At 42.6% G+C, this 24681-nt stretch overlaps 1 protein-coding gene across 9 annotated transcripts in view; it reads left to right on the top strand.

Moving 5' to 3' along the window:
• Positions 1–24681, top strand: part of MIPOL1 (mirror-image polydactyly 1) — a 276231-nt gene that overhangs the window by 33082 nt on the left and 218468 nt on the right. Inside the window, exon 1 of one of the 9 annotated variants that reach the window (XM_072115545.1) lies at positions 14288–14310. The exons of 7 other annotated variants lie outside the window; for them this stretch is intronic. The gene's annotated coding sequence lies outside the window, so the exon portion shown is untranslated. Of the gene's footprint in view, positions 1–14287; positions 14311–21672; positions 21824–24681 lie in introns of those variants that run through there. One more of the 9 variants, XM_072115540.1, reaches the window with a different exon arrangement.

Here is a 24681-nt window from a genome sequence, read left to right on the forward strand (position 1 = left end):
TTAAGGGAGTGGCAGATTAGACTACAAGAGTTTATCAAACTTTAGGTTTTTAGAAAAAGGCAGCCGCAGGTTGATCTGATTACCATGTATAAAGGCATGAATGGGTGGCACAGAGATCTTTCTAGAGATCCTTTGACTTCTGTAGGCATCCTCTAGTGCTTGGTGGCTTTACCATGGTCATAGGCAGGGCTTCTGTACTGTAAGAGCAGTAAGACTATGGAACTCAAGGATAAAGCATGTTGTGATGGTGGAGACACTGGGCAAGTCCAAGAGGGGACCTAGATGTCTTGAAAGAAAAAAATAAATAACATGCTATGGGAATTATTAGGAATTGAATTTGATCCTGGGGTTTTTTTAGGTTTTGTTTCCCACCATTAGACCAATTGGCATCAGCCTTCTGGAATTTCAGGTTGGACTGGACGACCCTATGGTCCAGATTTACTTGCGATTCTGCAGTGCATTGTCCGATGTGGATTCGGGTCCAGCGCGATTCACTAAGATCCTGCGGCCGAGCTCCCTCCTGTGTCGCTGCTGCACCGAGGGCCGCCAGAGTTCACCTGCTTCTTCCTGGTGCATGTGAGTGCTGATCTTGGAACACAAAACTTTTTTTAAATTCTGCGGTTTGTCCGAATCCGTTGGGTTGTCCGATGGCCACCCCACCCCCCCACCCCGCCCCCATTTCTGTTGTGCGCAAGCCGGCAGCGATACACCAAAATCCGATCGCGTGCGCCAAAATCCCGGGGCAATTCGGCGCAAAACGGAAATATTCAGGAAACCCGACGAAAGTGCGGCGTTCGGACCCTTAGTAAATGAGCCCCTATGTCTACATTTAACCAATCATTTATGATTCTACTACTTTTTACTGTGATAAATGAAGCTTCATTCTACTCAACCATTTGTCTGATTTACAATATGAGACTAAATTCTTCCCGATTCTTGAATGGACTTCCCCATTCCCATAGGAAGGAGTCGTCTTCTCTCCGGTGACCCTACGATGTGTGCTGACGGGAAGGCACAGACATATCCATCACCCGGTTAGGAGCGCTACATTGTAGTTTACAATGCAGTTTAATTTACATCTTAACCTCTGGAAGAACCGAGTAAAAGATTTGCTAGAAATCCCAGCTGTGTGAGCTATGGGACGGCCGTGCATGCCAGCGCCTGTTCTGCCGCCCTGGAAACCGTATATCTCCCATGCTTAAAAGGCATGGAAGCTTTTATGTGGAGGCAGATTAGCTATTTATATAAAATAAACATTATAAACAAAAGACGCTGCAATGTCTGACCGCTACGTGACCTGAAAGAAACTTTTCTCAGCTACACCCTCAAATACTTCCCAGGTGCAACACATTTACCTTTCTGCCTGGTGTGTGGTTCCTGGTGTGTGGCACATGCCCTGTGGCACCCTCCATCTGCCGTGTAACACGGTGGGTCTGTCAGTGCACACTCCTTGTAGCTGCTCGTGTAAACCCTCTCGTACTTGGCATAGATAGACAGATGTCTGGGCAACTGAGGTGGAAGCCCATTTTTGCGTGTACCCCCTGATATGGTTTGTCCTCTTTTGACAGGACTATAACGTGTTCTTAACAATACCGGCCTTGTATCTTATTAGGGACAGTATGTGCACCCAAGATCCTTCACCTAGGTGCATCCACTCCCATTCCTACACCCCTGCCTATACTGATCCATCATCCTTAGTCTCTGATTATTCTCTGTGATATAACGAGCTGTTCACCTGTGTGACATCACATGACCAGGGATATAAGGAGCCGTGCACCTGTGTGACATCACATGACCAGGGATCTAACGAGCCGTGCACCTGCGTGACATCACATGACCAGGGATATAAGGAGCCGTGCACCTGTGTGACATCACATGACCAGGGATCTAACGAGCCGTGCACCTGTGTGACAGCACATGACTAGGGATCTAACGAGCCGTGCACCTGTGTGACATCACAGACCAGGGATATAACGAGTCATGCACCTGTGTGACATCACCTGTGTGACATCACACTCCAAAACATACTGTTAGGTTGTTCAGATTGTGAGCCCAATGGGGACAGGGACCAATTTGACATGCTTGCGCAGCGCTGCGTAATCTGTGTGCGCTATATAAATAAAGAATTATTATTATTATTACATGACCAGGAATCTAACAAGCCGTGCACCTGTGTGACATCACATGACCAGGAATCTAACAAGCCGTGCACCTGTGTGACATCACATGACCAGGAATCTAACGCATATAAATATGGGTGCATATTTATTTCTTAATCAGATTGATAAATCTGCCCTAAAGTTTCTCAATAATGAAAAAATTGCACTATGTACCTGTCCCAAACTCACACCAATGTAGTTCACAAAAGCCTAACATTCTGGCTTAAATTTATAATAGCTTTCTATCTATCTATCCATCCAACTATCTATATATATCACTACAATGACTTCATTGAGTGTTCATCACTTTTCTTCAGCTTAAACTTTCCTGCTGCAGTACCAGTTATATACACTCAGTGGCGCCAGACACACATTGATTTTTTTTTTTTTTATTCTGTGCCTGTTGTAGTAAGATGCCTCCAATAAGACCAATAAGACATACTCTCCTGTCTGTCCCCACATAACTACTCCAGACCGCACTGTAGTAAAAATAAACCAGAAAACATTTACTTACCCAGAACTTTCCTTTCCAGCATCATCGTCTGATGCCGGGCGCAGGAGGGAAAGTGTTTATGACGCTCGCTGTTCCAATACTGTCTTAAAGGGATTTTCTGCTATGATGACAGATCATTGTATGCATCTATTACACTATTCTAACCTTCAACTGTGTGTGTACTTGTATACATGTACATCAGAAACATAGTGTAACATCTCTATCCGCACCTCTATATATATATTGGTGGCCCCGATGTCAGCGCAGCTCGTCTTCTGGCTTCCACGTCAGTAGCGGCACGTCATACTATGTGGCTGCCGGACGGGAGAGAGCAATGGCGGTGCCCAGCACGATGTTAGAGAAGAAAGAAGACAGGCGCGGAAGCCAGAAGACGAGCCGCGATGACATCGGGGGGCAGAGATGCGCATCGGCCGCCGGAGGGTGAGTATACAAGTGGGGTTTTGTTTTTTTTTTTTAATGCTGGGCTGGCTGTATACTACTGGGGGCAGGCTGGGCTGTGCTGTATACTACTGGGGGCAGGCTGGGCTGTGCTGTATACTACTGGGGGCAGGCTGGGCTGGCTGTATACTACTGGGGGCAGGCTGGGCTGGCTGTATACTACAGGGGGCAGGCTGTGCTGTATACTACTGGGGGCAGGCTGTGCTGTATACTACTGGGGGCAGGCTGGGCTGCGCTGTATACTACTGGGGGCAGGCTGGGCTGGCTGTATACTACAGGGGGCAGGCTGTGCTGTATACTACTGGGGGCAAGCTGGGCTGTGCTGTATACTACTGGGGGCAGGCTGGGCTGTGCTGTATACTACTGGGGGCAGGCTGGGCTGTGCTGTATACTACTGGGGGCAGGCTGGGCTGTGCTGTATACTACTGGGGGCAGGCTGGGCTGGCTGTATACTACTGGGGGCAAGCTGGGCAGGCTGTATACTACTGGGGGCAGGCTGGGCTGTGCTGTATACTACTGGGGGCAGGCTGGGCTGTGCTGTATACTACTGGGGGCAGGCTGGGCTGTGCTGTATACTACTGGGGGCAGGCTGGGCTGTGCTGTATACTACTGGGGGCAGGCTGGGCTGGCTGTATACTACTGGGGGCAAGCTGGGCAGGCTGTATACTACTGGGGGCAAGCTGGGCAGGCTGTATACTACTGGGGGCAGGCTGTATACTATAGGGGGCTGGCTGGCTATATACTGGGGGGTCTGTGACCTATGCATTTCCCGCCCTTGGCCCATACTCGAGTCAATAGGTTTTCCCAGTTTTTGGTGGTAAAATAAGGGGTCTCGGCTTATACTCGGGTCGGCTTATACTCCAGTATATACAGTACATCAGAGGCATAGTGTGGAAGCCCTGTGTGCACTTGTATATAGGCATTGTGTGGACGGTAGACACAAAATGACCACATGAACTGCACCCTTGTGTCATGGCCAGTTCACATCTCTCAACCAAGAATGACGTTGATGACGTTACATACTCTGTATTCTAATATCTGAACACAAGCCGTCACATATTTTGTCTTTGTGCAGTGGTCCTCCTGCTGAGACAGGGGTAAGGGCCCTGTCTTGTGCATTCATTTCGCCCTAGCAAGGGTTGATGTATACGTGTAAATTTCTTTTCTGAAAAATAAAAAAAATAGAGTTGATTAAAAAAAAAAATTTGGTAATTATCCATCAAGTCTACCTTTACTCTAGTTTCCGACTCCATCTGGTAGACAGTGTGCAGCTCAGAGCTGGGCGACAACTCACAGCTACACTTTATATTCATTTGATTTGCTCTTGTGAATGTATTAATTGTGAGAGACCTGAAATCTGTGTTTCTGAGAAACCCCCTTGAGGAAGCGGTTCCTTGAGGAACGTACGTCGGGGTGCTGTGGTGGTGGTCTGGTGACTTGAATCTTATTGGTAGGCACTTATGGCCTTGGGCATGTTTTTATTATATTTTTTTGACGTGTCAATTAGTTGTATAATAAAGTTTGCATTGATTTCGTAGCAATATGGTATTTGTGTATTGATATTGGTGTACTACCTAGATCCCATATATTGCCTTTTGGTATCTATCTCTTGATTGATATAGGGATTATATTTGATTGTAGAGGGTATCTCTGTTCGTATTCATCGCTGAGAAACTGGACCTGTTCGATAAAACAGTTTGAGGTCACAAAAGAAAATAAAAATAATCACACAAAAAAACTGTAGACGACCTGAGAAAAATACAATAACAACCATATTATATATACATTCAAATTCCCAGGCCACAAATGAAATAAATCCATGTCAGCCAATCAGAATACGCTAAACCAGGGTGTGGCATAATAGACATCAGCTATGGCCTCCACCTCAGACCCAGGTGCATGTGCTGCCCCCTGGTGTCTTCAATGGGTATTAAAGATGTATAAACAAAACATTCAAAGGTAATCTACCAGCAGTTTTGATCATACAATGCTGCAGACAGTGTACGATAATGGCCCTGGTGATCTGAGTAACCATACCACTGTGTGTTGTTAGTAACAGCAGGACTGTGAAAAATTAATTTGTTTCAGACAGAGGTCATTTTCACACCTGTGCAAACGTCATATATGCTTGTACAGGCAAATTTACTCCTTAAAAAAAATCCCCATGCTGTTCTTCCTCCCTAAGTCCTGGCTGCGAACTGAAGGCACTTTAATACCCCTTTGTTGCTGCAGCTGATGATCCTGATGGAAGGTCATGTGACCAGAGCCCAATTATTGTGTCCATACTGATGTACAGGCTGTGGGAGTCTCCTCACACTGGTGTGTTCTTTGATCTCTGCATAAAGATCAAATCAGATTTGCTGTAATATCTAACCAGAAGCCTGTTACAGCTCTTACAGCAGAGGTAGGTTGTACCAAAGTGCTTTCGGTCCAGCTACAATCATGGAACATAAATGCATTTTTTTAAAGTCCTTCTGCTACTCACAATACAAACATATAGACAGAGATATAGATACACATATCTCCAGGACCAATACTTACCTATACTGTAAAGGGTCATTTTTTTAAAAGCTTGACAAGATATGAAAAAGGGGCAGGGCCTAACATGCAATAATTTGTTCTAAAATTGTGCCAAAATTCTAATGCTCAATTCTGCCATATAGAATGCTAATAGAGATCATAAACGTAAACCAGACATTCCAACATTATTCCTGATTTATCACCAGCCCCATACACTGTGATACTTGACCCCCAACTAATTGCTATTGCCAGTTGTTTTTTTTTTCATTTTTTGATAACGTTTTATCTGAAATTCTTTGTGTGGTGTTGAAATCTGAAGGGTAAGAATAGTTCATAGATGAAATCATGACAATACTTCAGAACGGGTGAGATTAGTCGTCCTTCCTTGTCATGCAGCGGGTCACAAGGTTATGCAAGGACGTTCAGAATACACTGTATACCATGACACCGTGTAAAGGGAATCTGTCACGTCAGACTTTACCACGTCTGATTATCATCATAGCCCTATTACTATGTCATCATAGCGTGACTTTTTCCTGCTCACACAGTTACAGAGCTTTTCACAATGGATCCATCTGGACTAAGCTACACGAAATTTAAAACTTTTCATTAAATCATTAAACTATTTTATTTACATGTTTTTTTTTTTTTATTTTTCATAGGTGGGGATCTACATACAATTGGGGATGATTTATCATACACTGGCGCATCATGTGATGATTACCGTGAGCCCTATTTTTGGCTCCGCCGTGTCCCCACAGAGAGTAGTCTATACATTGGCGACGAGTTTTTGTAGTAAAAATAGCGTTTACCGAAATAAGACCACACGGTCTGTGTATACATCTGCGCATGTACAGCCGCAGATTCAGATAGATAATGACCGCACAGAATTGCCTGATGCGGTTAGCGAGAAGAGGAGATGATGGGTTGGCATTGTGTATATTAACTCTGCATATGTCAGAGGCATAGTGTGGAAACTCTGTGTACATTTGTATATATGTACATCAGAGGCATAGTGTGGAAACTCTGTGTGCACTTGTATATATGTACATCAGAGGCATAGTGTGGAAACTGTGTGCACGTGTGTGTGTGTGTATGTGTGTATATATATATATATATATGTATATATATATATATACACGTGCATTATATATATATATATATATATATATATATATATATATATATAATCAGAAGCATAGTGTGGCAACCCTGTGTGCACTTGTATATATGTAAATCAGAGGCATAGTGTGGCAGCTATATTTGCAGTTGTACACATGTACTTCAGAGGCATAGTGTGGAAACTCTGTCTACACTTGTATATATGTACATCAGAGGCATAGTGTGGAAACTCTGTCTACACTTGTATATATGTACATCAGAGGCATAGTGTGGCAGCTATATTTGCACTTGTATACATGTACTTCAGAGGCATAGTGTGGAAACTCTGTCTACACTTGTATATATGTACATTAGAGGAATAGTATGTTTGGACAGTAGATGCCAAGGGACCACATAAACTGCACCCTTGTGTCATGGCCAATTCACATCTCTCAACCAGGATCCTGCTTTTCACGGTATCTGTCTCTGGGTTTACATTAAAGGAAACCTACCGTCTCTGAGACAAGGGACTAGTCTCTGCATACAGTACAGGTGAAGTTTGATCTAAGTTATTTTTTCTTTGGCAAACGCTATTTTTACTACAAAAACTCTTTGGGAATGTAAAGATTATTCTCTGTAGTGACATGGGGGAGCCAAAAAGAGGGTTCCTGGAGACAGGTTCACTTTAAACTCCACCTTAGACCCTATCCACAGGATCTAACTTAAAGAGGACCTGTCACCCCATTTATCGGCACTAGGAGCTGCTTACTAAAGTAAGCAGCTCCTAGTGCTTGAACAAACGCTGCAGTGCTAGAGTGATAGCGTTACCGGAAACCTCCACTGCGGCAGGGTATAGTGTAATTGTCAGACAGCTCGCAAAGCTGTCCGACGTATTCATGAGGGGGCGGGGTTGGGGCGTGGCTAGGGGCGGTGACTGACGCCTAGCGCGCGGCAGTCAATGCCGGCCTATGGAGCGAGCGGGGCGGTCCGGGGTAGAGGCAGCGCCTCGGACCGCCCCTCATGAATACATCGGACAGCTTTGCAAGCTGTCCGATGATTACACTGTACCCCGCCGCAGTGTTAGATAGCATTACCGGAAGTTTCCAGTAACGCTATCACTATAACACTGCGGCGTTTGATCAAGCACTAGGAGCTGCTTACATTAGTAAGCAGCTCCTAGTGCCAATAAATGGGGTGACAGGTCCTCTTTAAGGCAGGAGCGCCTTCCTTGCTGATCAGTGGGGGTCTTAGAGATGAGAACGAGAATGGGGGTCCGAGGTACCTTTTTGCAACTATTTCTGGGATGGAACGCCAGAATACTTCTATACAGCCTTCATATATGTAACCTGTGTCTTTCTAGTTAAATAAGGATCAGACATGTAGTTTGAAACAGATGAATGTGTGTAAACAGAACAAAAATATCCTTATATACAAAAGTTACTGGATCCCTGAAAAAGAAATGGCAATCTCCCTGTTGGCCATCTAATTCCAAAATCATTTACGTACACCATTCCCCTCCTTGCCCCGCTATACCTAACTTCTTCATTTAATGAAGGCTTTCTATTTCCCATAGGCACTTCATACCACCTTAGGACACCACACTTGAATTAAAAGGGGCCTGAATATATACCCTACATAAGCATAACCACTATATAGCTGATATACAGAACGACAGATGTGGAAGAGACCAAGGAATTCCAGCTCATTTCAAAGCTTGCCCATATGGATGGGGTCACTGTATAGGTCACTTGAAGTCTTCTAAACCAAAAAATGTCATTATGGTCCTTTTATTGTGCAGAAAAATTCTATAAATTGTTCCCATAAAGTTAGAAACACATAGTAGTCCACAGTGTCTTTTCATTCCTTTCGGTAGAACTAAAGGACATCTCCAAACACAATACTATGAATTCCGACACTAAGCCCAGGCATCCGTCAAGCCTGTATTTATCTATGAGACCACCAGATTTTCAGCTGAATATTCACAGCTCCAATTGTTGAGTGCGCTGTGTAACAATTAACCTTACGGTCTCATCTTTGTTGACTTTAGACTTGCATGTTACACCACATCCATGGAAACCCATTGCGTGGAACTTGTGGTGAGCAGAACTTATATTGACATTCTTCCAAAGGAAATGTAGAACTTTATAATGTTCCAACTCAAAACAGATGTTCTTGTGGCATCTCCCTCTTCAGCACTCTGGTGTCCCAAATGTGTGGCCTACCCCTAGCTGATGTTTGTACCTCACTTTTATACTGATCAGCTTGTTTAGTTGATGGCTATTCCTTCTGATTCAGGCCTCATGCACACAACCATAAATGGCTGCCTTGAGCTATCAGCAAAAATGGCAGCCAATAACTTCTAATACACCCGGTTCATGGCACTCCGCAAATTATAGAGGAGGTCCTATTCATCCCCCAATTTGCAGGGTGCCCAATCAGGTCCTATGGGAGGGGTGAGGAGGCTTTAATTGGTGCTAAGCTTGGTAGGATCTTTATGTGTCCTCCACTGTGAGAGAGGAGTAAGGCATTGCCAGATATCTCTCAAGCTCTTCTCTGTCTTGACCTCCAGTGGGATAAAATCTGGACAGCCCTTTATACTTTATATGGTCAGTTGATCACATAGCCACATTGACAGGATAAAAAATGTGACAAATTCATTGACAGTTTATGCCAATATTACCGTGTTGACCTCTTCAATGTGGCTGAATGTGGCTACACCATCAAGGTCACATCTCACTAATGTTGCCTTGTTACTTCTGCCCATTTTGTGTTGCTCCGTATTTTATCCAGAAAATTTGACATCAATATATGTTATTATATATCATGTAAATTTTTTCTAAATTATAAAAAATAAAATGGAAAAAAAATTTAGAATAACAAAAATTTTGCATCAAAATAACTCTCTTTTTCATTACGGTTGATACCGCCGTCCCAAATAAAATCCGTTATTGATTTGTTTTACCCATTTGAGTTGAGCAGCCAATATCATAGTATAATGACACTTTGTAAAAAACAAAAAGTCCAAGACAAAGGCAGATACAACCCATTGGCTGACGCGTTTCGGTAACTCTACCCCTTAATCCCAGACTCCTCATTTGGTAGTGATGCACTTTTGATACATGACCTCCCTGAGTTGTTGTGTTTCCATGTTTGTAGAAAGCTTCATATGATCCAAGACAGGTCGGCACACATACGTTTGTCATCTTAGCCTCTTCCCTGTGCGATGGTGGCCAGCAGTTGTACGGTGGATCCAGAGTGTGCAGTGTGTCATCGCATCAGACTTGGCAGCCGCTTGTACTGCACTAAAATAACAAGCTGTTTGTTCCCTGGGGAAACTCTGCTATGAGCTAACATTGCTTTCATAGGCTGTACCCGACCAGATTAAGAGGAATTAGTGAGCGTTGGCCAGGGGCCATACATTTCAGGATATTTTGAAAGATCCTGGTATCTAGTTTACAGCGTGCCGGTGACGGTGCCATCTGAGCGCCTTCCATTCACCTGCTGGAGGGTGGAGAGCTGGTATCTGTTTGTAAGTTGCTTAGACATCTAAAACGCTATACAAATGCAGAAGGTAAAAAAATACACAAATGTCAATAGTGAAAGTCAGCTAAGGCTTCGGCACGGACTAATGGAGAGAAAAGTGCTGAAACCTGATAGCAATTCAAAGGGAATATACCTGTCAGTGTAAATGTGACCTCAGGGATTGTGATGAGAATATTACGTTCTTGTTAACCTTTTATCAACCTGTATGGCAGGGAAATGAAGCATTATATATTATCAGTATATAATTGTTGTCCCACTAATTTAAGGGTTGTTTAAATATTCACACTCCTTGCACTTTTTCTCATTTTTAGAAGTTACAGCCACATTTTTATGTTAGGAAATCTAACATAAAAATCAAGCTTGATAAACCAGGGGTACTTATTTATAGATACAGACACCATGACTATGTAATCTTCTTATATTTGCTATTCGTGGCCTCCTTTCTTCTAAAATCGACTTTTAAAATTATGCTAATAAGCCAGAAGAAGGTCTAGGGGAAGTTTTGTGTTGTAGCTTCACAGGCTATTACACTGTCCAGGAGCACTTCCCCATTCTACTGTGTGAAATTACATCAGGCAGAGGGAGGGGGAATTGCCGAAGGAGCATGTTGATGTGGGAAACAGTGTAACCGCCTATGAAGCTGCAACATAGAGGGACTCTTCTAACACCCCCCAGAGTCCTTCAGGCTTCATAGCATCATTTCAGAAGGAAACAAATGTAAAAGGATTGCCAAAGTCAAAATGCTTGGATCTATGAGTAAATGTCTCTGATGTATCATGAACTTGTTCCCCAAATTATTATTCAAGCATAAATTATTTTGAAGTGTAAAAAAAGATACATTCTTAAAAAAAAGGCAAAGTATGGCATGTATAGGTATTTAGAAGTCACATCTGTATGCAATTTATATTCAATATAGTTTACTGAAAAGAAAGGTAGCATCCAAATAATAAACAAGATACAACATCTTGTACAAACTGGTTTCAGGGTACACATGCCAAGGACTGTATGCAGGGGCGTCGCTAGGTCAAAAGATCCGGGGCCTGTGCCCCGGATGTTTTGCCTTGTGCCCTGAATGTCCCGGGTCAGCAGGACACTTCTCCTGCTGCCCGGGTGGATTTCCCCACTCTTTACCCTGTAATGGTGAACGGAGCCGCCGGGGGAACATTACTGGGCACTGTGATGGGTCTTCTTAGTGGGGGCTGTTAGGGACATTACAGGGAAACTGTGGGGGACCTTAGAGGGGGGCTGTGGGGAACATTAGAGGAGGCTCTTTCAACATTACAGGGCTGTGTGGGACATTTGAGGGGTATCTGTGGACATAACAGGGGGCTCTTTGGACATCACAGGGGGGTTGTGGAAGACATAACAGGGGGCTCTTTAGACATTGCAGGGGGCTCATTAGACATTAGAGGGGACTTTGGGGGACATTACTGGGGGCTGCGAGGACATTGGGGCACTGTGGGGGACTTCTTAGTGGGGAGTGTGCAGATTCTTCCTTTATGTGGGCATGATTAAACAGTTCGTTTAGGGTCACATTGAGGGCAAATTAGTGGGGGTCCACAGTTAAAGATATATATATATATATATATATATATATATATATATATATATATATATATATAGCACACTAGCGTGTTACAGGAAAAAATATCTTTCGTAAGAATGTGAGGAGCGGTCTATCCCCCCCCCCCCCCCCCCCCACCGCCAAGCAGTCCTGGCCTGAGCGAGCATACATGTATGTGAAAGGGGCCTTACAATAAAGGCGGTAGTGTGTTAGGGGTAGCAGCAAATAACACTGTTAGGGGGCCAAGATGTAGGGACAATGAAGAACATAAGATGTCTGTGTGGTGAACTCAACAAGGAGGACACGTGGCTGAGGAGACGTATTGTAGCCGGGCCTAATGGAGAAAATACAGTAAAGAATATATCACCTGCAGTCACTGGATGGAACAGGTAGGGATTTCTCCTGTGGTTTCTGTAGCTGTATATGTTAGTTACAGTAGTTATAGGTCCAACCACACATGTACAGGAGGAGGCATTACTGAAAGTTCGATACATGTGCATTGGGGCCCGTGCCCCGGATCTTTTACCATCCTAGCAACGCCCCTGACTGTATGCAATTTATGCTTAGTATTATAACTATAGCTGTTTTTAAAAGCCTAAGAGGTTTGCTAGAGAGCATTAGTGAACAAACAGCAACATAAAAACCATACAGCTGAGGGATAAAGTTGTGGATGAGTGTATTTGCAAGGTTATGTTTTAAAAAGCTGAGTTCTGTTTTATCTATCTGTAACTGGAAGGAGCATGACTACACTACTTACCCAACAAGACATGGCCAACCACTTATATTTACAGCCCAGACAAGGAAAAGTGGGAAGAGTCACTCTGGAGAAGCAGCATAGATCCACAGTGGGAGAAAATGTCCAAAAAACAACTGTTCATCGTGTCCGACACAAATCTGCCTTTCGTGGCAGAGTCACAGGAAGGTCATTTTTGAAAGCCATTCTTGAAAAGCTTGATAATGGCTCTATGGATGAAATGTTGCACCTTATTTTGCCCATGGGTGAATAAAGATCACCTTTATCCTTATCGGAGTGCTGCCTCATTGCATTTTTTGGATATCTGACCTTACAAACCGGTGGATCGGATTTGTTGGAGGCGTGCACCCACCATTGGACTTGATCCATTATACTCGCTGTGCTGCTCCACAATCCGACACCGTCCCAACTATGAAACTTGGTGGGGGAGCATCCTGCTGTTGGGGTGCTTATTTTTCTGGGACCAGGACCAGTCCCCTCCCAGCACTCTCACCCTACACCTGAGCTATAAATTTTACAGGCTATTTTTACATTGTGTCTCAAAAAGGATTTGATTTCAGGGTCTTTGGTATCAGTGGCAGCAACATAGTGTAGTGAGCCACAAGCTCTCCTGTAGAGATGAGTGGACTTTAACTTTAGGTTCAAGTGCTTCCCACGTGACACAGATATATAACCGAATTGGTGGTCATTCAGCCACTCTGGCAAATAGACACCCCTACCTAGGGTGTCCCCCATGGCCAATTACAGCCATAGCTAGTAGTTAGGGGCCTCAATATGTCCAGGTTATGCAAGTATCACCTGAACCACGGACCGGATCCTAAAGTTTGGGTCCACGCTTCTATACTTTGCTGTCTTCTGGCAATCTTCACCATTATTGTGAGTTTATAGAAGTATTTATGGGGCATTTGTTTCCTCTGGCCATCCTCTTCTGCATATCTTAGCATATGTCTATATGATACTGAGTATATGATCGGGATACAAGCCTGTGAAGACTTGTTATACTTTTATACTATTCAAGCTCCTCCTGTCCACAAACTGTTGATTGACTGATTTGTCCCAGAGCACAATAATAGAGAGAAATCTGTCAATCGGCCTCTAATTTCCTCATCAGGATGGCAGTGAGGGCAGTGTATTAAAAGGAAAACACATAAGCTTCCTACAAATAGAAAATGGGCCCAGACACTGAACAGACAGAGAGAATGTCCTCAGAACTAGGGGACAAGTGACCTCCGTTCCCGAAGTGACATCACTGAATATAGAAATTCCCTGGGGTCATACAAGGTGCAGGAACCAGGAAAGTCAGTCATAGACGTCAATCCTCGAGGTTGTAAAAATTGTGAAATTTAGATCTGTAGAGACTAAGCCGAAGCAATAAAAGAGGTAAATTGATCTATTTCTGGAGTGAGAGATTTTAGATCAGAGATGTGATTATGTTTTCTAAGCATATGTAGACATCAGAAAGACTCAGAGGAAGAAAGCAATAAATGCTACATTGGTCACAAAAGCAGCAGGTTATAACATAGGTTCACAAAGGGTCAGTCTTAGAGAAGTAGAAATTCGGGTACACTTTAAAGGGGTTTTCCACTATAATGATATTGATTACTTATACATAGGATACTTCTTAGCCATCAGATCATCAAACGCCCCGTTCCGGAATAACCGAATGGAGCTTGAAACACAGTGGCCGGTCCTGAGAACTGCAGTTGAGATCCTATTGGTGAGGGTTCCAAGAATTTAATCCACACTGATCTTATTTTTATATAGATAGATATTTATATTGATGTCTTTATACGTGTTCCACTGATACCTCTATCCATGGGATTTGAGCCACCATACTTCTAAAAAAAAAAGACTTTTATTGATGTCCTCTATTCTAGTCATGGAATCGGAAAGCTACAGTTTAGCTACCCTACCCTAGTCATTGAGGCTGACACTGCCAACTGGGCTAAAGAGAATTCCTAAGGGTGGGGTGAGAAGCAAGGTTGATTTATCTAAATATAATCTATGTCACTCTCAACCCCACCTTTAATTAGTGGTTAATGATACAGCAGGGCCAAGTCACACAGATCCACTGTCTCTCTCTTTTCTGCTCTTCACCCCATCCTTAGGAATTCTCATCCATAGAGGTTAGCAAGTAAAGGAAAGGAAGCTGTATATGTCTGTAGTTAAATATTGGCAGATGGTCCCTGAGTCACTAGCTCTATACAGCAGCTTGTTCTAGCAGTGACACCTGTCATTCAGGAACAGGGGACTCACTTACTGTGAGTGGACTCGTCTCAGGTGTTTTGCTTGTGGAGGAACCATTTGGGGATTAAAGGCAATGCTTTTAAATCATAGTTTTTTATGAAGTATTTATTTTGGATGGGTTAATTTGAATGACGGGTTCTCTTAAATCTTGCAAACATCATATAATATTATTTATAAGGCTAAAAAGAAATGGGAGATAGTATAAATTTTAGAACAAGATAAAACCATTTTATTGCCCTGTGCACCCAGGACCCTTTCCATACATACCGTGATTGTATGTGCTTTTGCTGGAGCTGCCTGACACTGGCTGATAAGGCTGACATTAATTTATTCAGTTTTTTACATGAATATTCTCCAATATATTTTATATCTAATGTGTTGCTGGCTCATCTCCTGTATATCTACTAGTAAAGAAAGACCTGGTTCAGCGGTAAAGATAATACTGTGTGCTGTATGAAGGAAGAATACGGAATAACCTTGAAGAGCTATACCCGTACGTTGCGATCCATCTTCCTGTAGAATGGTGATGTTGTTATAAGGTGTTAATAATAATTACATTAATTATGATTTCACTAGTCTCCTCTAAATCTTACCAAATGTCTCTGCTACTTTCCTGCAGCTGTCCTCTGATCACTGTAATATGATTTTATAATCCTGTCTCCTTCTTTGGCATTCATCAATGTATCCAACTTTACAGACAGATGTGTTGATTCAAGGCCTGGCATTATTAATTGCCCAATTTATTAACCCACCTAATTTCTTTCTTCCGAAGAAGGAGAAGCGGCATTAAGTCTGTTTTTTCTGGATCTTTTCTGTCCCCCTCCCACAGTTTAATGTCTAAATCCAAATTCATAAAGGGACTACGATCTGGTCGTGTTGAGCTATGGGATTCATAGAGCTTTCCCCACAAGCCCCTTTAATCAGAATTACACTGTCATTAATATTCATAAAGCCAGCAGGAACTCTCATGGACCGAGAGAAAACTCCTTGCACCTCCTCCCTCACAGCCCACAGCTTTATTAAAAGCATCTTAAAAAATTAATGGAGTCAGAAAAGTTAGCAAGAAGTACAGTGGTAACCGGAGGAGGGGGTGTGCGTGTCTTAGCCGCGTTGCCTCGAGATATGCTGACGGTTGGCCACTCGCGGAGAAGGATATGGGCGGTCATTTAACAGGATTTACATGCATCGGCACATCAAATTTCAGATCAAATAATAAGCTGCCTTCCAAAGTAATTAAACGTACAGTGTACAAGAGAAGAATAAGAAAACAAGACAATGACACTGAAGGATGCCGAAAATGTGACTGACATCCCAAATGGGGAACTTAACACTCTCTATGTCCAAAATGTTCTCTGTGCCTTTCATTAGGCCTGGGACCACGTCAACAGCTTGTTGAACCGTAGGCTACATTCCCACGGCCTTGTGGGTAACGTATATATGACCGACGTATATACGCCGATTATACGTCCCCCATAGACAGCAATGGGCACACAGCGCCGTACGAGAGCGGTACGGTGGGTGCCGCATGTAGCCGGGAGAAGGATAGGACTTGTCCTATATCTCCCCAGAATATGGCGCCACAGATCGCTGTGGAGAGGGGCTCCTCTCACAGGCGCCGACGTGTACCCGCCGTGCTACGGTACGGCGGGCACACGTTCTTATAATGGCATACTTTAATGACCACCATTGTATGATCATGGATAGTTTAGGATAAAGGGGTTTTTCAGGTCCTACTTATATGACCTATCTAGGATGTGGTCTGCCCACAAGCTCAGAGAGCTACAGTTTTAGTTCTGCCGTCCAGCTGTAGAGCAACAATTGCTTCTTAGTGTAGTGGCCTGAGTTGATCAGTGGTGCTGGCAGTGTTGGACTGACCCACCAGAACCCCAACCTGAACCCAATACTTGACCCTGGACAACCATGAAAAGGCAGCCTTGTTTAGAGACTGTTCACTCGTTCATGATAGGCCCTCAGAATATTTTTATCTGGTGGGCCCAAGGACTCCAATTCGACATTGGGAAACTCACTGTGAAGGGAGGAGGTGCAGTGAGTCACAGCAGACAGGTATCCATCCAACATTTTTTTATTAAATGTAAGCTAAAGATGCAGACTACTGATTTCTTCAAAGATTTTTAAAAGGTTCTGTACCCAAATATATGTGAAACATCAATTGTAGTGACATCTTGCACTCAGCATGATTTAAATTAAACATATTAAAGTAAAAATATTATCAACATCTAGCATGATAAACCAGGGGCACCTACTCATAGATGCCGATACCATGACTGGCAATCTGCTTATATTACTTAGCTTCACAGGCTGTTACACTGTCTCTCCTTCCACATGTTGCCCTCCATATGTCTGATGTAATCTGATAGCAACAGAGGAAGTTTCAGCACACAGTAGGAGAGGGAGAAGGGTTCCAGTGTCACAGCCTCTAAAGCTACAACACGGAGGGGTCTGGAAACATTCCCCAAAGGCATTAAGTAGGAATCTTCTTATACTTTTTGGCCATGGCCTCCTTCTTTCTAAAATTAACTTTGAAATTTAGCTAATCAGCCAGAAGGGCTACAGGGGTGATGCCAGAACCCATCCATGCTGTAGCTTCACACACGATTACAGAGAACTCCCCCCCCCCCCCCTCCCACTGTGTGAGATTGCATCAGGCAGAGGGAGGGGATGCTGAGGGAGCAGAGCGTAAGGGAAGACAGTGTAACAGCCTGCGTAGCTGCAGCACAGAGGGGCTTTTTTCACACCTCCCAGAGCCCTTCTGACTCATTGGCATAATTTTGAAATTTGATTTTAGAAGGAAGGAGGCCATGTATAACAAAAATGAAAGAAGATTATCACAGTCACGATGCCTGGATCTATGAGCAAGGGCCCCTGGTTTATCATACTGGATTTTGTTGGACGATTTCCTTTAGAGGGACTCAGATGCAACCACTTCAGTGTGTTATCGTCTTCTTTAACCCCTTAGTGCTCTGCGCCGTAGCTGTACTGCGCTGAGTCCCGCGAATAGCGCTCAGCGCAGTACAGCTACTGCGCAGAGACGATGCCGGTTCAGCGCTGTATAGCAGCCGAACCGGCATCGTTAGCCGCGGGATTTCAACGGTAATCTACCGTTGACATCCCCGGCTAACACCCGCGGTCGGAGTGGGCTCCGATTGCGGGTGTTTAACCCGTTAAATGCCGCGGTCAACGCGACAGCGGCATTTAACATGCCTTCTGGGGGTCTTTACCCCACGATCGGCCCCCCCGCACCATTTTCGGGGGGGGGGGGCATCGCTGTTTTGGCACCTCTGGGGTCCGATCGGGACCCCAGAGAAGCCTGGAGGGTTTACCTTTAAGATGGCGTCTGTGACGTCATCTTAAAGGCAAAGTGTCAGCCTATGCATCTGCATAGGCTGGCACTGATAATACCCTGCAATACATTAGTATTGCAGAGTATTATCAAGAACAAGCAATCAGATGATTGCTTGTTCATATCCCATGGTGGATCATGTAAAAAAAAGTAAAACAAAATGTTTTTCAATAAAAAATTACTTTATAAATCACTAAAAATGCCCATAAGCCCCAAAACATATAAAGAGACATATAATGCTCAAAAAAGTCTAAATCATAACACAAACCCCACATATATAGCATCACCGCGTCTGTAACAATCCATAGAATAAAACTAAATAACTATTGAACCCATATGATGAACGCCGTAAAAAAAAAACGTCAAAAACCCGCCACAAATTATGATTTTTACCTATTATATCCCACTAAAAATGCAATAAAAAGTGATCAACAAAACATATGTACTCCAGAAGATATTGTTGCAAAGAACAACATGTCCCGCAAAAAACAAGCCATCAACCAGCTCTGTAGCCAAAAACGTAACAATGTTATGCCACTTGGAAGACAGCGATGCAAAAATGATAGATTTTTCCCCACATTAGGGTTTTATATGGCAAATTTAGTAAAACATTAGAAAAAATATTCATGTCTCGTATCCCCGTAATCGTATCGACCCATAGAATTAAGATAACAGGATTATTAGGCTATACGGTGTACACGAAAAAAAAAAAAAGTAAAAAATCCAGTACAGAATTGATGCTTTTCTACTCATGACCTCAAAAAAAGTTCGAAAATTTTCAACAATAGGTGATACCAACCCCAAAATGGCAACACTGGAAAAAGCATCTCGTCCCGCAAAAAAAATGCCGTCTTATGGCACAAATAACGGAAAAGCGAAAATTTTATAGCCTTCAAAAGGGGGCAACCAGAAAACTAAAATCCAGGCAGCTGCAGGGTGCTCCTTCCCTTCTGCGCCTTGCTGTGCCCCCATAACACAAGTAATGTCCACATGTGGGGGGTCGCTGCACTCAGGAGAAATTGTAGAACAAATTTTATGGTGAGTTTTCTCTTTTTATCTTTTGGAAATGTGTAAATTTTAGTGCTAAATGAACGTATAACCGACAAAATTTGACCATTCTAAGTTTCACCGCCATTTTGATTCAATTACTATGAAGATCTCAAGGGGTTAACAATCTTTGTAAATGCTGTTTCTGATAGTTTGTGGGGTGCAGATTTGAAAATGGGTTGGTTATATAGGGGGTTTTGTTGCTAAATATGTAAAATTTGATTTCAAACAGTATTTATCCCCAAAATAGTCAATTCTGAAAATACGGAAAATCAGTATTCGATTTGTAGGCCGCGTGACGTCAAAATAAATTATCCAAACATTTCAAAAATTATGAAAATGTAAAGTAGACAAATGGGAAATGTTATTCTGCAAGTTATTTAGGTGGTAAATCTATCTGCCTGAAAACGCGGTGATTTTGAATTTCGAAAATGGCAAATTTTTCTAAAAATTCATCATTTTTTTCTTTTTTTTGTAAATAAAAGCAAAACTTATCAGCCAAAATTTACCACTAAAATGAAGTACAACATGTGGGGAAAAAACAATCTCAGAATCGCTTTGATAAGTAACAGCGTTCAAAAGTTATTACCACAGGAAGAGACACTGGTCAAATTTTAAAAAAAAGTTGCGAGCCTTAACCTGCAAACAGGCTGCGTCCTTAAGGGGTTAACCTGCCTTCTTCTGACTGTGGTTGTGTTATGAGGAAGAATGGAAAGTTAAAAAACGTGGTTTAAGTAATTGCTGGTATCCCAGCCAATCCGACCAATATCCACAATCCTGTGAACAACCCCTTTAAAGCAGTTTTGCAGATTCTATACGATGAATGAACTGTCCTGTAGGTTATTTGTAGTTCAAGAGTCTGAAAATCCCCTTTAAGGATTTTATTCATTTTACAATTTGTCTGTTACAAGCTAAGAACAATCACGGGCACCTATCATCCCAATGGGATATTTCCAATAAGCGGCTTTGTACATGCATTACATCATGCATAACAGCAGTGCCAGAATACAACACACGGTGTCTTTCATAAAATCAACAGAAGCCTGAATAGACATGATACAAGAGCACATTATAATCTGTCTGAAGCATTTCTAGCTTTTTACTCGACGTTGATTAATCAGATTTTTGCATATTGATCTATCTGGGTGACTTTTCTCTTTTTGTGATCTTATTTTTCTTGCCAACGTTACTTACTGTTACATACTCCTCCCTCCTCTTTTCCTTCCTTATTCTCCTAATTAATTCCATATTCTTTCCGTTCCCCTTCTTTCCTTTTCCTTAAACCTTCTCTGTTTCTCACCTTCGTTTTCACTTGCGTCCTTATTGAGTCCTTTTCTCTTCTTCCTTTCTCCCGGTTAGTCCTCTGTTCCTCCTTCACTCTCCACATTGCTTAATTCTTTGCTCCTTTCTTCTTCTGTCTTTTCCCCCCTCTCTTCTCTTTTTTCTTTTCCTTCTCTTTACCAATTACTTCCTTTTGATCTCCCTTCTTCTTGTTTACCTTTTTCTCTCCTTTTCCCCCTCTTTCTCAATTATTTCCTTTTTGTCTCCTGTCCTCTTCTCTCTTTTTGCTAGGTCCCTCTTCTGTCCCTCCACCTCTTCTTTCCTGTATGCATCCTTCCTATATTCCTATGTTTTTTAATATCCTCTCCCCTTCTTCTGTTCCTTCCTTCTTGTTTCCCTCCCTATTCTTTCTTTTTCCCAGTCCATTCTTTGTTCCTCCCCTTCTCCTAATTACCACTTCTTGTCTTCGCTCTTCTTCTTTCTTTTCCCTTCTCCGTTCCCCCTACACCTTTTACCCATCTACGTCTCTGCCTTACTCTTCTCTCTTTTTCTCTCTTCCCATCTTCTTCTTTCTTTTGCCCTCCCTTTTCCTTTGTTGTTTTTCTCTTCTTCCATTCTTTACCTTCTAATAAATTTTTTCACTACTTCATGTTTGCTCCTTTTTTCCTTTTTCTCTCATTCTGCCAATCCCTCCATAATCCTGCCTTCTCTCTGTACCGCGCTTTCCTCTCCTTTTCAGTTTCTTTCCCTTTGTCTTTATTCCCTATTTTACTCATATATTTTATATTTATTTCTATTTGACACTAATTTTTCTTTCTTGCTCCTTTCTTTGCTCAATCTCCCGACCTCCTCCTCTTTCCATTTCTTGGACTCTTCCTTCCATTTCCTTTTCCCTCACTCCTTTCTTCTTTCTCTCCATTTTTCATCCCTCATGTATCACAGGTATTTATGGAGATGCCTGATGGCAGTAAAGTCTTATGTAATGGGTTAATAATCTCATCAATTAAATATTCTTTAGCTGAAATCCGCTTTATGGATTATATTTAGTAATTTCATATCTAGAAATCATTACTGCAATAGGCCTGATGAGCAGCAGGAGTGAACCAATAATGATGATAACCCGACCAGTAATGTCAGTAGTTACGTCCAACTGTGTGATTGGAATGAGCCTTCCTGATGTCTCGGCCTCATCTCTGAGACGGGCGTCATGATTTTAGTATTTTCCAGCGTACGGACAGAATGGATGTTCACGTATATTACTTTAATACCATATCTGCACTTTATTAGTTGTAATGTGAGTTTAGTATTTTATTTACTACTAATTGTTCTTATGGTCTTTTTATGGAATGAGATAGCACAATGTAAATTACTGCTAGTACCTGGTCAACCATTGATACCATGACAGCATCCATTATCACCTGTGTTGGTAGTATAGTGACAGATTAAAGGACATCTACCACCAGGATGAAAGATTGTAAACCAAGCACACTGACATACTGGTGTGTTCTCTCTCTGGCAGGATCCACTCTTCGTTAAGCTTCTTAGGCCCTTGTTTTTGAGCAATAAAGGTTTTAAAAATGATGCAAAGGAGCCTGAGGGGCTCCAGGTCCTATTGACACCTATGGAGCCCGGAGCCCCTCAGGCTAATTTGCATAATTTTTAAAACACACTGACCTACTGGTGTGCCAGAGGGGGCGCACACCAGTATGTCAGTGTGTTTGGTTTACAACCCTTCGTCTTAGTGGTAGATGCCCTTTAAAGGGAACCTTTCACCACTGTTTAAAAAAAAAATAGCATTAGACAGGTTCCCATAGAGCCCTTATGGCCTAAAGGCATTCTTTTTTTTAACTAGCTTGATGGATGGTCACAAGTGGAGAAAATTAACTTTGATTCTCTGCTTGGTAACCAGGCAGAGAATCTGGCGAGTCGGAATGGGCGTATACTAACGCTTGAGTCTAGCATCCTCAGCATGTCATCTGTTCCTCCTCATTCCACTCCTCTATCCCCACGTCACTTGGCCGCCTTGCCGAATTCTCGGATGCGGAAGGGGAAAAGCCACGCATGCGCAGTAAGGCAGCAGAGGGCACGGACCGCTTAGACGTGCAGCAGCACTTCTGGGAATTTTTGCAAATAAGCAAGTAATGTAACAAATGCTAATGTCTGAAATATAAATTTTGTAATTGTAAATTATTTGACTGAAATGAAACACGTTGAAGGGCCCTGGACCAGCCTTTGCTAAGTGGCCCTTTGATTTCTAGTACTGCCTAAAGAGCAAATTTATATGGAGGTAACATAATGCTTTTATGTAGGTATGGATGAAGCATGGATACATAAACATAGACATAGTTTAGCTTTTGGAGTTGGGAAATTTTCCATGATGCCCTATTTTTCTACATGCTAGGGAAGAGCCCACAGTCACAATTTACAATGTTCCCTTGCATTTTCCCTTCCATGCATCCCAAATAAGACTGCAATATTCTAGGTTAAACTCTCTGATTGGTGTCTTCACCCAAGGGTTTTTGACTCCGATTTCCTGGTGAAATATCACTTGCAAATCAGATAATACTGTTGGGCTTTCCAACATGGATTTTGACTACCAAGCCCTTAATTCGAGTAGTTGCTGCCTGAAATTTGGGAAATATTTTCCGAAGTAAAGTACCTGTCCCAGTGGAAAACTACTTAAGCCCTAAGGGTATGTTCACACAGGTTTTTGGATCAGACTATTTATAGCATTTTTCCAAAATTGGCTCCAGTAATTCTGCCAATCTACCTCCCATTTTTCCATTGTGTCCTGCCATTTCTGGCTGTGGTTTCTGTGCCAGGTGCCAACACATTAACAAACCCTTGTGAGACTATTTTTTTTGAAACCCGATATAGAAACAGAGGCTTCTCACTCCAAAACGTGCCCAGACCCATTTTGAATTTCAACAGTGACCATCTGTGGTGAGATGAGACCAAATAGAATTTCTTGGGATGAACTGAAGTAGATGATTGCACCATATTGAAGGCAAGATGAATGGGGTCATGTATGAAGAAAATTTGGACAGCAACCTCCTTCCATCAGTAAGAGCATTGAAGACTGATGAAGACTGGGTCTTTCAGCATGACAATGACCCAAAGGAGGATGTCAAGGTCCTAGAATATCTCTGTTTCCAGAACTGAACCCAATTAAAAATCTTTGGTGGAGGCTGAAACTCAATGTTGTCAGAGACATCCCTGAAATCTGAAAGCTCTGGAGAAGATCTGTATGGAGGACTGGGCCAAAATCTCTGCTGCAGTGTGTGCAAGCTACAAAAACTACATAAGACCTTGCGTGTAGCCAGTGCTCTGGATGTCACCAATCTTGAAGGGTTGCCTTGCTCACAAATTACATCATCATAAACTTGTAACTACGTGCATCATTTTTAATCTACCGTATCTACATTTTAGTGATTTTTTTATTACACATTTAGGATCAATAGATGGGAATGAAATTTTTAGATACCAGGAAATTCCTCGTTGTCCCCTCAGTTCCATAGACTACATGTAGCCGCAGTGAAAGTCCTTGTGGCATTTACTATGAAGGATTAGACTACCGAAATGCTAATTCACTAATCACTATCAAAACAATGAGCTTCAACAGGGTTAATTTGTGGAAAGAGAAGGTCACTGTTCTGCGTTCCTGCTTCGGGCAGGAGGGGGCATCGCCTGGCTTCTCCAGGTACACAGACGCTCATGCTGCGTCTTTTCCGGTAATTACTCCCAGAATATTTGTTGCTTGCTTATGAATTAACTTGCATTTATGGATCTAAATCATTGCAATCATTTAATTACACCTGAGGAGCTGAACTATAATTGCTTTGCCGCTAACAAGGATCTGAGATGGCTTGAGCTGTATTAATTTGCTGTTTACTTTTCTGAGTGCTAAAAGCATTAAAATGATTGTGCGATAGGATTACATTTTACTAATTGCTGCCATTCATTAGCTGGGTAAATGGCGAGGGAGATAGCGCTCTGCCGAAGGGCGGATTGCTGATGCTGGCATGTTTAGGCACTAATCTCTAGCAGGGAAAAAAAAGACTAGATGGAAATGCTGGCTCACACATCGGGCGCCGATCTTCTCAGCGGTGTACAGCCGCTCCTCGTAGGGCCACAGCGGGAAAAATACTATAC

Source organism: Engystomops pustulosus, chromosome 7 (genome assembly GCF_040894005.1).
Source record: "Engystomops pustulosus chromosome 7, aEngPut4.maternal, whole genome shotgun sequence".
Taxonomy (NCBI): Eukaryota; Metazoa; Chordata; class Amphibia; order Anura; family Leptodactylidae; genus Engystomops; species Engystomops pustulosus.